This window comes from Ciconia boyciana, chromosome 1 (assembly GCF_034638445.1).
Source record: "Ciconia boyciana chromosome 1, ASM3463844v1, whole genome shotgun sequence".
NCBI lineage: Eukaryota > Metazoa > Chordata > Aves > Ciconiiformes > Ciconiidae > Ciconia > Ciconia boyciana.
In genome coordinates, this window is record NC_132934.1 from 45,747,717 (window position 1) to 45,761,355 (window position 13,639).

Consider the following 13,639-nt stretch of genomic DNA (forward strand, 5'->3'; position numbering starts at 1 on the left):
TACCTTTTAAAAAAGTTAGTTTTTAAGGTCAATAATACTTGTGAACACCTGTGTTGAACATCCAAAAAGCATTCATTGCATTTTTTCTTCACACACAGATCTTTTGAACTACATGAAGACATTAAAGTAATATTCAAAGAACTTGACACCTTTTAGCAACAAAAAATAAGTGTTCCATTTACAAAACTTGAAAAGTAGGATTTCAGTAAAGGGTAAAAAATGTAAAGTGGTTGGAAAACTAACTTTACATGTTCTGTCAAGCACTTTGTATTTTATTCATAAGGTTTAAAAGAGAGACAGAGAAACCACTTTAAAAATGGTACTTTGAAAATGAAACTTGTCAAAAATCTAAAAGCCTGGTGAGCTGCCAGGCTGCCTCTGTTTTTTATTGTTTTATCTTAATGCTTTTAGCAACTGAAGATAATACAGGTTTGAAAGTAAAATGACTACGAAAGGAGTTGGGATAGATGCAGAGATGTCTGTCTGTTTAAATGGGTATGCCAGTGTGGTGCATACCACGATAATCATATTTTGTAAGCCAAAGAGAAAAAATCCTCTTAGATCCTAGTCACGTCTAACAATGTCTTATAATTACCATGATATTGCTTCTATAACATTTACTGAATCAAAGCGAAACTACTGTCTGGAACATTTTCCTGAGACCTAGATTTCAGATTACAGATTATTCTCCCCTCTTTGAGTTCTCTTCCAGAAGATCTAGGTGGTGGTATTAGCAAAGGGGTCCCTCAACTGGTCAAAGGAAAGATACCAGATTGTTGGTAATCTGAGTATAGATCTTTTTGTTCTGAGCTGATACTTTCTCCTTTATAATCTACCTACCAAACGCATGCTACTTCCCTGCAGTGCAATTAATAAAGTTTCTTTTATGGACACTTAAGATCGTTTGTCCTGAAAGATGACAGAAATTTACCTCTTAGTTTCCTCACCAAGTGCATAATTTGAAGAATTCATATGCAAAATCCCACGTACACTTCTCCAATAGACAATTACTTTCACTACTAAATAACTGTACCTATTAGTTTGAACTTCTTGTGCATCAGCTTTCACAAATTTTTAATCCTCGTTTCTACCAGGGATATAGGAAACTCAGTTCATCTTCCCATATTGGCATTTGCTAAACCTTAAGCTAGTTCAGTCCTAAAAAAATATTGTCAACATGTTTAAGAAATGGTCAATACCAACATTAAACATAACTGTTCTACTGACAGTCTTAATAATGCCTTCCACAATCATAACACTGTTGTTGTATTTTGACTTGCTAGTTCCCTATTTGTTCCTCAAGGACTGCACATCATCTTCTAGCTGCAGCCTTCTACTGGGAGCTCTTATTGGGATCACTGTCCACCATGACTTAGCTGTCCATTATTTTGAAAAAATTACTGCTTTTCAAAACACTGCTCCCGATCTTTTATCTGTTGTTTTGGCTTTCCTGCTTAGGTGAAGGAATTTGCACTTAAAAAACCCACCACCACCACCACCAAAAAAAACCCCAACAACCCCCTCCTCCCCCTGCATTTAAGTTCCAGTAAACACACTTCCCTAGCTAATCACTATAGATCTGGAGAGAAGGCATGGCATTATAACTGTTGTTCTATCTCTCCACTAACTTCTACCTCACGTGAAAATGCTCCCAGTAATGACTATAAATTTTCTTTTAGCTCACTGCGAAACAGGCCAACAGCACATTCTTGCAGAAGCCTCATGGAATTAGAACATAATTTTGACGTAACACTCAAACAGCTTGAAAACATTTGTGTAAAACAGTGTTTTTCTGAAAAACATGAAACCAGCCTCCTCTCAGGAATTGGTCAGAGTATAGGTAAATTCAGTAAAGTATGAACTGATGCATGGCAAAATGCGTGTTCACAATTACAGAGAGGGATAGTCACATTTCAGAAAAGGCAGCAGCCCCAAAGCTGGGATTCAGCAACCTCCTCAGAACAAGGAGCTGAAACCAGGTCTCCCATGTCTAATTGAATGCCACAACCACTAAGCTGGGTATCAAGCAACACAGCCTGAACGCGAGCAGAAAGTGGAACAGAATGAAGGAAACTGAACAGACCCAACAGGACAAATGGAGAAACAGACCTACAGATCATGACTACAGCTCAGTGGTAAAAGTGCTCACGAAGGATGTAATCCCAATGCAAATACTTGCTCCAATGAGTCTTCCAATGAATGATTTAATTATTCCATGAAGTGAAAGAGTTGTAGTGGAGGAAAAAAAAATCTTCTGTATGAAAAGAAAAGAAATCCTACATGTTTAAAAGTATGAGACGTGGCAATGCTCCTGAGATGACTTTAGTTCCAAGTATTTTTTGAATGTATGAGCTACCAAGCGCTGAATCTATATTATACGTTATATTGACTTTCATTTTAATTAGATACCCCTCTCCAAAACTTTCAGTGTGGTATAATTAAAAAAACAAAAAACTAGTGTTCTTTTTCGATGTGTAGCCAACTATTTTTTACAGTAGATACAAAAATATAGATGTACGTTGACATATGTAGATATGTGTATATATATACATATTTAAAAACCAGTAAGTTACACATCAAAAAAGAAGGAATATATATATATATCAGACCATTACGTGAAGTACTTTGAAAATTCAGGGACACCAATACAAAAACTTGTATCTCTGACTCAGAGACAAGATGCACATTTTTAAATTGACAAACACACTTAGCTTTTTCATATGCTAGTGCTTGTGTGACATAGTTTCTCTTCAGAACATGTAGTGCAATAGAAAAACAGATGTTTTGAGTTAAGATTTAAATCACCAGCTCTTATTAAATTAGGTGAGTAATTATCCAGAAACATGGACTTTATATCACACACTGTTCTCATTTCTGTCTCTATCAGGGAAAACCATGTTAAAGAAACATGCCTTCCTCCAGGAGCAGTGAGAGTGTGTGATTTGCAGAACATTAGAGACCTTTCACATTAAACCTAGACCACATCACTTTTACTTCACAGACGCACAGAAATCCCACTAAACTTCCAAAATCTACAATACTATACTTGAATTGATGTTTCTTTAACATCTGCTGTTGTAGACACCAATATAGAGGGAGTATCATATGATACATTACTCATCTGGCTAAAATTCCCTGAATTTGCTTTAAACTGAAAACTGTTCATGTTCAAAGAGTTCTGATCTCCAACTATTAATGGCTGAAAAGATGTTAAACCTTTACCACAGTTCAGACAAAAGATATTCAAACTGCATATCAAATTGCAATTAATATCTTCATGAAGTCACTTATCACATCTAATTGTTCTCCATATCCAAATTAATTTACAATTCCTTTTAGCTCATTTAATGAAGCTCTACACCAAAAGTATTTCCATTTTTTCCATCAAAAAAGCAACACAAAAACATAGTATCTGACAAATGAATATACTTTAAAGAATGTATAAAACTCATACATATCAAGTTTCAGAAGCTAACCTTTCCCAGCTGGTATAGCTCCCAGAAAGCGAAGTGGGAGGGAGAATTAAGGAAAATGAAACATAGTACAGGAAAGTTTTTGCTCCCTTTCAGCCTTCTGGTACAAACAGAAAATCCTTTTAGAATGGAACACTTGTAGAAATAGATCAGCTTATCTTATCAATAAGTAAAGCCTGTTATTCATCCTGTTTCTGTAATTAAGAGCTGATTATCAACATTTTCCATCATTATTCTCTGTTGCTTTGTATCTTGAATATCCAATACCAATGCTTGTACAGGGAAACGTGTCTTACAAGAGCAAGTGCTGGTATCAAGTCAGTATGCACTTATGAGCCCTATTTTAACCTCAAACATACGGATTTGTGTAACCTATGAAGGCAAGCACACTGCAGAGCAAAATATCTTCTGTTAGCTGTATAAACTGTATGTCAGCAATAGTAAAGGATAAAAAGGATAAAACATAGAGAATACACCCAACAGGTGTATTCTCTATGATGGCTTCCCTTTCAAGCACAAGAACAATGACTGAAGCTTTCAGAGGAAATGCAAATATGAATGTAATTCCTTTTTGAAGTACCCTTGCTTTGTTGTATATACTGGGACATTTTACCAAGTATTGCAATTATTTTGAAAAAACAGAGTCAACATCAACTAATCAACTTCAAACTTTCATAACCATTTCTCTTTTAAATGGAAAACCTCAGAATTCATTTTTCTAACATTAACTATCTCTATGCTATAGAAAGTCAATAAAATTAAAATAACTGATTCAATATCTAAGTGAGTTTATGAATACAGGAGCTAATCCAGAATACATTTTCTACAACCTATCAAGTATGCAGTCTATAATGAAAAATCATCAAATGCAACCATAACACAAATAAGACCAAAAGACACAATGCCTCATTTCGCAATTTGTTTGCTTGGGCAGAAGCAAAATTTCCCTTCCTTTTGTACATTCTGGACAGGCAATTGTTGACCACAGCTAGGACTCTTGTGCAGCAGTGGCCTACAATATTCTGGTCATCACAGGTGTGAGAAATTAATTCTCACACTCTCAAGACTTATTGATTAAATAGTTCTATATCTGACTCCCTTTCCACATGGTTCAACAAAGCTGGGATGAAACATCCAAAGTACCATTCTGTTTTTCTTGAAACACTTCGACTCCTCAGCACTGGATCTGTGTTTCCTCTGTATGACTTGAGCATCAGTAAATCAAGATTGTGCACAGAAGCTTATTAGGTAACTGAAATGAACCCGATATAAACACTTTTTATCTATTTTTAAGTTATGTGTTCATGACAGTGACTCACTGAGTGAATCTAAAAAAGAAACTGAATGAAAACATAATGATTGAATATAGAGAAGTGTTCTGGACATTGAGCATAATGTGAGACTTAGAAGAGGAGAGGACAGCAGAGTTGCGAGAATGTGTAACAAAACAAAACAACAAAAAATTGAGGGAAGATTTATCTCTGTTCCACCAAGTTGTATGTATCTTACCTGATTTGAAAAGATACATATTTCACTTTTCTCCACGACTCTTGGGCTTCAACTACCAAAAGCACAGATACTAAGCTATACTTAGTACACAACCTGTGTCCTCTGCCATTCACTTTTGATGCCAGGAGTGACTGCATTTCTGTTTTATGGCATAACTACATATTTCATGAAAAAGTCTAGAGGCTCTTAGGAACTAAAGACACTTTTTAATGTAGAATCACAGCACTGGCTGCATTTATGTTATTTTTAATAAAATTCCAGTCAAATCTAACATTAACCCTTGATGAATCAAGACCAAAAACTCCAAAATAATGTGATCCCAGATGGTTGCAAAGAAGTAATGAAAAAAGTCAGCTTGTTATTTCACCCTGCATCATATCACTTAGGTATCACTTTCGTTATTTACAACCTTTAAGCTGTTTATATTGTAACGTTATATACCGTGGTATCACTGTACTTGGCAAAATAAGAGTCTTTTCTTACCAGTAAATGTAGAATCTAAATCACATAAATTACTGCAAAGGATCACAGTACATTAAGGATGAGAGAAATTATAAAAGAACATAAGAGATTATAATCATTGCCTATGTATCATCCTCAGCAGAGAGGCTTTTTCTTTTTAAGTGAACATCTTACATTATGTGCCTTATGAGGTTAAAAATAGGATGAGGGCCTATGATGGAAAAACAAAAGAAGATACAAATTTGAGATAACATGTTCAAGCACTACAACTTAGCACAGCTCACTGTGAATAGATATCCTCTCTAACCTGCCTCTCCTCCCTTCAAAAAATATTTTTTCTTCCTAACGGTATTATTTTATTCATTTTCATTCTATTCATTTATTTTATACCCATTCTGCAATCTTTTACATACACTGAGATGTATCCTGTTCCAGAAGTATAAAAACTATTCAGAGAGTAAACTACTAATGAAAATGAGGAGCAGAATTATATCTAGAAGATAAAAGCTGTCAGGAAAGCTTGTGCCAAGGCAATTGTCTTTGCCATTTATTTCTATTTCTGCTGCATCTGGGAAATATCTTTTGTCTTAATGAGTGATGCAAGTTGCTAAACTGGTCCTTTGAGTAAGAACTTAAAGAACTGAATTAAACGCTAAAATTCACAACTGATTAGTTCCATATTTTACATGGGAACTGGGAATACTCACTTAAGTAAGGATTGTGGATATCAGTAGGCTTTGCAAAAGAAGGTCTGTTTGTTTCCTTTCTCGATTAAAATTTCATAATTTTTCCATAGCGTCATTAGACATGTTTCTGAATGAAATTAACATAAACTAGAGAAACGTGAATAACCAGAATAAAACCCATAAAACTGCATAATCATGCCTTCTTTCACATTGTGCAAGAATTGAAATATTACTGATGTTCTAATAAAATTCCCAGAAGCAGATTTACCCTAGTAGCTTTTCTGTCCTGAAGCTAACTAGAGCAATGATTCTGAATGGGATTACAACCCTTGGAATTGGAATCTGCTAAAGGAGTGTTAAAGGGAACAATATTTACAGTCATACTTCCAAAAGCAGTAATTAATTTGGTTGTTTAATTGAAGACATCTTTCATCCAATTTTCAAGGATGCTCACTCTTTGAATAGCCTAAGTCGTTTCAGCCTTGCTGATGCTGTTATATACCATTTTGGGCATCAGGTCTCACTGTTGTACACATAACAGGTCAGGTACTTGGAGTGACTGAGCAAGTTTGAAAAAGTCAGACCTGTTGCTCCAACTATATTCACAAAATATAGTCTTCTACAGACAATAGCTTCCCATTTATAGCTAAAGACAAGCAATCAAACCTTCTAACACTTTTTTTCCTTTAAGTACATTGCCACAAATCAGTAATAACATATTAGCTTGAAAAGACTTCAAGACTTTGCTATAGGGCACATCTCTTCATTGTCATACATACAGCCTTATAAAGATAAGTGGTCATGGTAGAAAGCAGAAACAGTGCCTCTTCTAAAAATGTATCCCATTTCTTCTGCACTTGTCCTTAACCTCTTGATGCCATTTTCCCTTTCAAAAGTGCAGTGGGAGTGTTTGTGTACTGATACTAAAATCATCTTTCCAACACAGAAAAGATACAGGATTATAAAACAAAACAATCAATACTGTCCTGAGGGCAAATGGTTGTTCCAGCTCTTGACTCAGCAGACTTCCATTTCCCCTTACAAGCTATTATAAAAATACAGAACGATCCAGTAACTGCATACCTATTAAGTACAAGAAAATGTTGCATTTTTCTGGGAAGAAAATTACGATATACAAATACAGTTGAAAGACACTTTTCTAGTGCTAGGAAGTGTGAATTCATATAAAACTAAATATTTTTGATTTTTTATTTCCTTCGTAATTCAGACTTAGGCAACCATAATATAAGCTGTGCTGATTAATGCTGATTTAATGTTGATTTTTGATTATCCTATTTATCTTTCTGAAAATTCTGAAAGAAAAGTTAAGAGGCAACAATATAAAACCACCATTTTCCTAACCTTTGGGCTGAATGGCTTCAAAATGTGCTAAATCCTGAAAAAGGACTTTCTAAGTCTTAATCTTCACAACAGCGACCTTTATTCTTTATTAAACACGTTTTGAAAAAAAAAAAAGTAGGCTAGGATAGTAAGTAAGTAAGATAGTATTTATAGGACATAGGAAAGATAAAAGTATTTTTTATTTCCTTTCTGCATTCAGTTTGGCTAACATAAAAAGGGAAAAAAATTTCCCTTCAATATTCATCATGCAAGTGACTAAGCAGCATTATTCACGATTTATCTTGCCATGCATCGAAAAAGTGCCATAAACTTATAAGCAGTGTAACATATATGTTCTTATCATTCTTATGGCTTAATCTATACCTCTAGCTAGAAAATCGAGATGAAGATGGATCGATAATTAACAAACGTCTGCCAATATTAGCTGAAGAAAGAACTGTCATTATTAAAGATCACGGTCTAAAACCATACACTTGGACTGGAGAGTCAGGAAAAATAGCTACTTGACAAAAGCATAAAAATGTACTCAAACCTAAATTAAACACTGATACTGACACAGTACTGCTCTCATCTTTAAACAAAATCTTGTCCCTTCTGCATGGTAGCAGATGACTACTGCCTGGTGTTCTGCACTCATAGCTCATTTTGAAAATGCTGAAAGCTTAGTGGTAAGACTATAAAGGTGCTAGATCAAAAGAAGAGCATTATTTATGGACAGAGAACCTCAGGGGGAGTGATACCAGGTGGCAAGCTGAGAATTATGTGGCTGCTATTGAGCAAGGACTACATCCCCACATTGAAAGCTCCTCGCCAATGTATATAAGGTAGCTTTTCCATTTCTTTCTTTCAAGGAAGCAATGGAAGGAATGAACATCAGCATCTTCTGGTGGGCTTTATTTGCAGTGTAAATGCCAGTGTCTCTATGCGTTACCACAGGCTCCCTTTAAAGTCAATAAAGGCAGGCACTTTCAAGGGGCACTGCTTCTGACCTATTTTAGATGTCTATTTTAGTTTGAGATGAATCACACCACAGAGGTGGGAGGCAGTAAAGACAGAAATGCCTACGCTGTAGATGTCTGAAGTTAGGTGCAGTGAATCCTACCCTGGAAGCCTGAACTGAATGTTAAACAAGTCGACAAAATATGGCAAGAAAATATTATAATCAAGGAAGAAACCCCCACCACTGATTAAGTACACCTGAGGGAAAGTTACTATCAGAAATAACTATTCCTATGACTATGTGAAACAAAAACAAAACCACACAAACCTCAGAATGGCTTTTTGTACTTTCCTAAAACAAATGATGTGAAAAGTAACGTGCACAGCAACAAATTCACAGTCACATCCAGGTTCAGTCTGTTGTTATAACCACATGCGAGATTAACATGCCAGACTAAGATACAGAACATTATGGAGCATGGCAAAATTAACTGCAAAATTTCTCATGTTTTATAAAAGGAGATACTGTGACACAAACAAGTTAAATCACATCTACAAGGTAAAATAACATAGCAACCTCAGGCCAGGCAGTTCCTAATTTTTAGTATTGTATCTGTGGTTATTTCATGTTCACTGCAGCATGAACATGTCTCTTATGTACATTAAATGGATACAATATAGATTTCTTATGATTCAAAGCTCAGAATTTTGTTTAGAATTTTATATAGTATCAAGCAGCTTTAAATTTTGATAACTGTCAAGCAGTGTCAATGTGAATTAATAAGTTCTTAAGGTGGCATAGGAAATCCTTAAAAAACTGTAGAGCACCAAATATATAATAAACTTAAGATGTATATAAAATATATGCACCTATGGCTAATAGAACAGTAAAATCACAGTATTTGTCATATGTAGAAAATTCTCCTAATTGAAGAGCATTAGGAAGAATTTTCATTTGGAAAAAAAAATGGCACAAGCCAACCACAGGTTTAACCTGCATTATCCATATAAAAGCTTTCCTGAGTCTGACGTAGTATGTATTCTCAGCAATACCTTATGGGAAAGACACCCATAGAAAAATTATACACAGAATATAATTTGGTTGACTTCATCAGTTTTAAATTTTTTCATCTTTCAACTTCACCCACTGGCCGCTATTCTGTTAAGAAAATAAATAGACACATTTGGTGTAGCTCCTCTATAGCAGTTACATTTTACATAAATATGTTGTGGTTTATTTCTCCTTTAACCAAACAGTGCTAATCCTGACAGCCTCTCTTTGCTTAAAAATTCCTTCGTACCCCTAATCATTTTCACTATCTGTCTCTACATCTCCAGATAGCAGCTTACCATGACAGAATATATCTTGCTCCTTCTCTGCACATCCAGATGGAAATCAAAAGGAAACATTTTATCTTACTCCTACTCCCGTCCATTTACCAAGACTCCAAACCTTCTAGTTGGCGCATGGAAAACAGCACTGAAATTGCAGTTAACCGTGGTTTGCTAAGATTGAACAAAATTACACCTCAGAATAAATAGGTGGCATATGAACCCATTTAGACAAATGCAAACACAAATTGTAACTCAAAGCTTTCGGACACTGACCAAGAAAGAAATTTCATTAAACAGCAGAACGGTTTTCTACATTTGCACTCTCTGTTTAACAGAAAAAACTAAGATGACCATGGACGTGGTTTGACAGACAAGCAAGATAGAACAGTTGGGAAAATAAATCACAGATGAGTCAACAATTTAAATAAAACTTGTGATTTTATTTTTTAAAAATTTCAAATGACTCATTCATGATTATCTCCCCATAATTTTCCATTCCATACACTCCGCCTCATAATATCTGAAAAGATGAACTTGGTTTCTGTTCAAGCTAAACAAGATATTTTATTGCTTCATATGTCTTTGAACTGTTCACATATTAACTTAACCAGTGAACTCTTCGTTTGCTTTACAAGAACCTTGAAAAATCCTTCCTAATTTCTGCAATTTCATTTTTGCAATTAATGCATCTAAAAGGTAAAATGGTAAACAGTTATTAGAGACCAAAATGTCCATTGTGGAACGCTGAATGCTATAGTTAGATTAGAAATGACGTTAGATCAAGCTCTATGGTTAAAAATCATCCCTTTTCATGAGGGCTAAATATAAGCTTTTACTATTACCAATAACTTTCAACAAGCACAAATCTGTTTCATGGATACCCTTTCACAGACTTTTTCAGCTCTGCTGTTTCTTGTTTCAGTTTAGACAAAGATCATCCTCCTAAGCAATCCCATCCCAAACATTACTGTGTTTCACTGCTACTGCCCATCTCCAGAGTTGCTATCTGAGTTGCTGGAGACATTAACGGGGCAAGAAAGAGGCAGGCATAACCTGTCAAAGCTATATGAGAAGAGGTAGCAGAGTTGGCATGGAGGCTGTGACACCATTAGAGAGGAAAGGAAAGCTATATTTATAGGAGTAAACTAAATGTGCTTGGGAAAGTTCCCAATCATTGTGGCCAACTGGCACAGAAGAGTACACAAATATGGTAGTCAACACTGAAGTGTCCAAAGAGGCTGCATGCAAACTGCTTATTGGGAATGGTGCCTGCAACAGTCCTAGTCCCACACCATACTTAGGAATTGCCTGGAAAAAATGTAAATTAGTGTGAATGAAAAGTGTGCCAGGGTCTGGGCCAATAGATTACTACTACAGATGATTGTGTTTGACCATCCAGGAACATTTCCCAGTACTGTTTGATTTACTAGCATATAAACATGCCAAGCCTTTCCAGAAGGTTTAAAGTTATGGCACATAATAAAAGATTTCATGCATTTCCAGTCTTGCTGTTGAAAATCATTTGGTGTTTAGGGTAATATTTAAAGATAGGATATGAATGATCTATATTAAACAACCATTTCTAAAACTTCAATCAAGATAAATCATACTGGATGCAGTGTAGTAGTTGCATTTTTGACTGAAGAATACAACATTGTAATTGGAGAGAGAATGCAGATTGGTACCACATAGATGATGGATACCTTTAACTCATTTCACTCACTTATCCCTAGCTGTTGATGTAAAACAGCACGTGCTCTGCCTGTATTGTGTATAGAGGATCACTGATTCCTGGCAGCAGTGCTGCCAAGTCTTCAAGGCTCTTTATATGCAAGTCGTCTAGAACAAACTTGGCACAAGTTGTATTATCTAGATGTATTGCAATCATATCTGCTGAATACAGAGAGGACATAGTTTGAAATAAAGCCTGAGAGAATGGGGAGACATTAAGTTGTCAAAACTTTACAATTTTTTATATGCTTATCCATGTAGAATATTTGAAAGACTCTCCACCGTTAATAATGAAACAGTATGTGAAAGGTAACTCAAGATTCAGGCACAAGTTTACCATAAGCAGCAAACAAGGAGAAACACACACAGGGGTCTCAAACTAAAGCACAAAGCACATAATGTGTAGAGCACAGTTAAAAAACACATGGGAAACATAACAGAAATACAAAAAATGCAAAGGGACAAAACCCAACAGACAGGCAGGAGAAAAAACCAAGCCAAAAGAAAACAATGCAAGTTATATGGGAGCTGTCAAGAGCATAGAAAATATTTTGTATTTCAAGCAAATACTTAGATACTAATACATCCCACTAATCTTCAAAAATGAAAAGATAAAGCAGGAAAGGATACAAATTAAAAAGATAATAGAAGATTTTTTTCCTGTTAAAGGGAAAACCTGTTTGCAAAGAACCCACAAGAAAAACCAAATGTAAAAAGATACAAACAAAATATTGCACAAGGTTTACATGTGTCTTGTAATCAGATGTCAGAACTCAGGTGAAGACAGTTAATGATACAGAAATAGAATTGGCCAAAGGAAGTATATATCGTAAAAGTATCTTGAAGTTAGAGGCAAGTTTCAGTCCTAGAATAGGAGAACAGTGGTTCAGTGTGGAAAATAACTGATCTTGGAGAACATTCAACTTTTGTAATGTAAATTACACATAACGTACACAACAATGTGCATGGTCTAGCCAAGAGGGATCGTGTCATAAGCAGACATTCCTAGAAAAGCATAAGTCTTAGTCATTAAAAGAGGATGACATAAAGCTGTTGAAACATGAGAAGAACACACTCAAAATAAAAAGGAAAAAAAAAAGTTGAAAACTATTCCACATCATTTCATATTTGCATAAAGTACTAAAGAAATGGCTGAAAAATGTGTCAGTGGAAGACAACATTTGGATCATGTAATAGCCAAGCCAAAGAACAACATAGCAGATTAGTTGGGATGGTGGTGGTGGTGTTTTGTTTTATTTTTAAGGTGTTGGGCTCAGTTTTAAAACATTTGACCTTATTCTCAAGGAATGAGAGTTTTCTTGAAGCAGAGGAGCCGAATTACTAGATGTGATCAAAACGTTTCACATCTTTTCTCAGGCTAAGAAGGTGAAAGATGTTCCTATTCAAGGCATCCTTTGACAACTACTAATTCTTTCAGAATATGTTTGGGTCAAGAAATATCACTTTTTGCAACATCCTAGACAGTAGAAATAGCCCTGCAGAAGCAAAAGCCTATCTCATTCCTTGGGAGATGCTTGCAGAAGGAAACAAACGTACATATGAACCACAATGTTATGTTTGAATTCCAAGTTTTGCTATCCTCTTCCATAAAAGATTCCATATAGAATCACAGAATCATTTAGATTGGAAAAGACCCTTACGATCGAATCCAACCATAAACCTAACACTGCCAAGTCCACCACTAAACCATGTCCAGAAGCACCACGTCTACACGTCTTTTAAATACCTCCAGGGATGGTGACTCAACCACTTCCCTGGGCAGCCTGTTCCAATGCTTGACAACCCTTTCAGTAAAGAAATTTTTCCTCATATCCAATCTAAACCTCCCCTGGTGCAACTTGAGGCCATCTCCTCTTGTCCTATGGCTTGTTACCTGGGAGAAGGGACTCACATCCACCTCTCTACAACCTCCTTTCAGGCAGTTGTAGAGAGCAATAAGGTCTCCCCTCAGCCTCCTTGTCTCCAGGCTAAACAACCCCAGTTCCCTCAGCCGCTCGTCAGAAGACTTCTGCTCTAGACCCTTCACCAGCTTCGTTGCCCTTCTCTGGACATGCTCCAGCACCTCAATGTCCTTCTTGTAGTGAGGGGCCCAAAACTGAACACAGTAGTCGAGGTGCAGCC

At 35.9% G+C, this 13,639-nt stretch overlaps 1 protein-coding gene across 5 annotated transcripts in view; it reads right to left on the bottom strand.

The window, feature by feature from the left end:
* Positions 1-13,639, bottom strand: part of PPFIA2 (PTPRF interacting protein alpha 2) — a 357,296-nt gene that overhangs the window by 244,311 nt on the left and 99,346 nt on the right. The window lies entirely within an intron of this gene.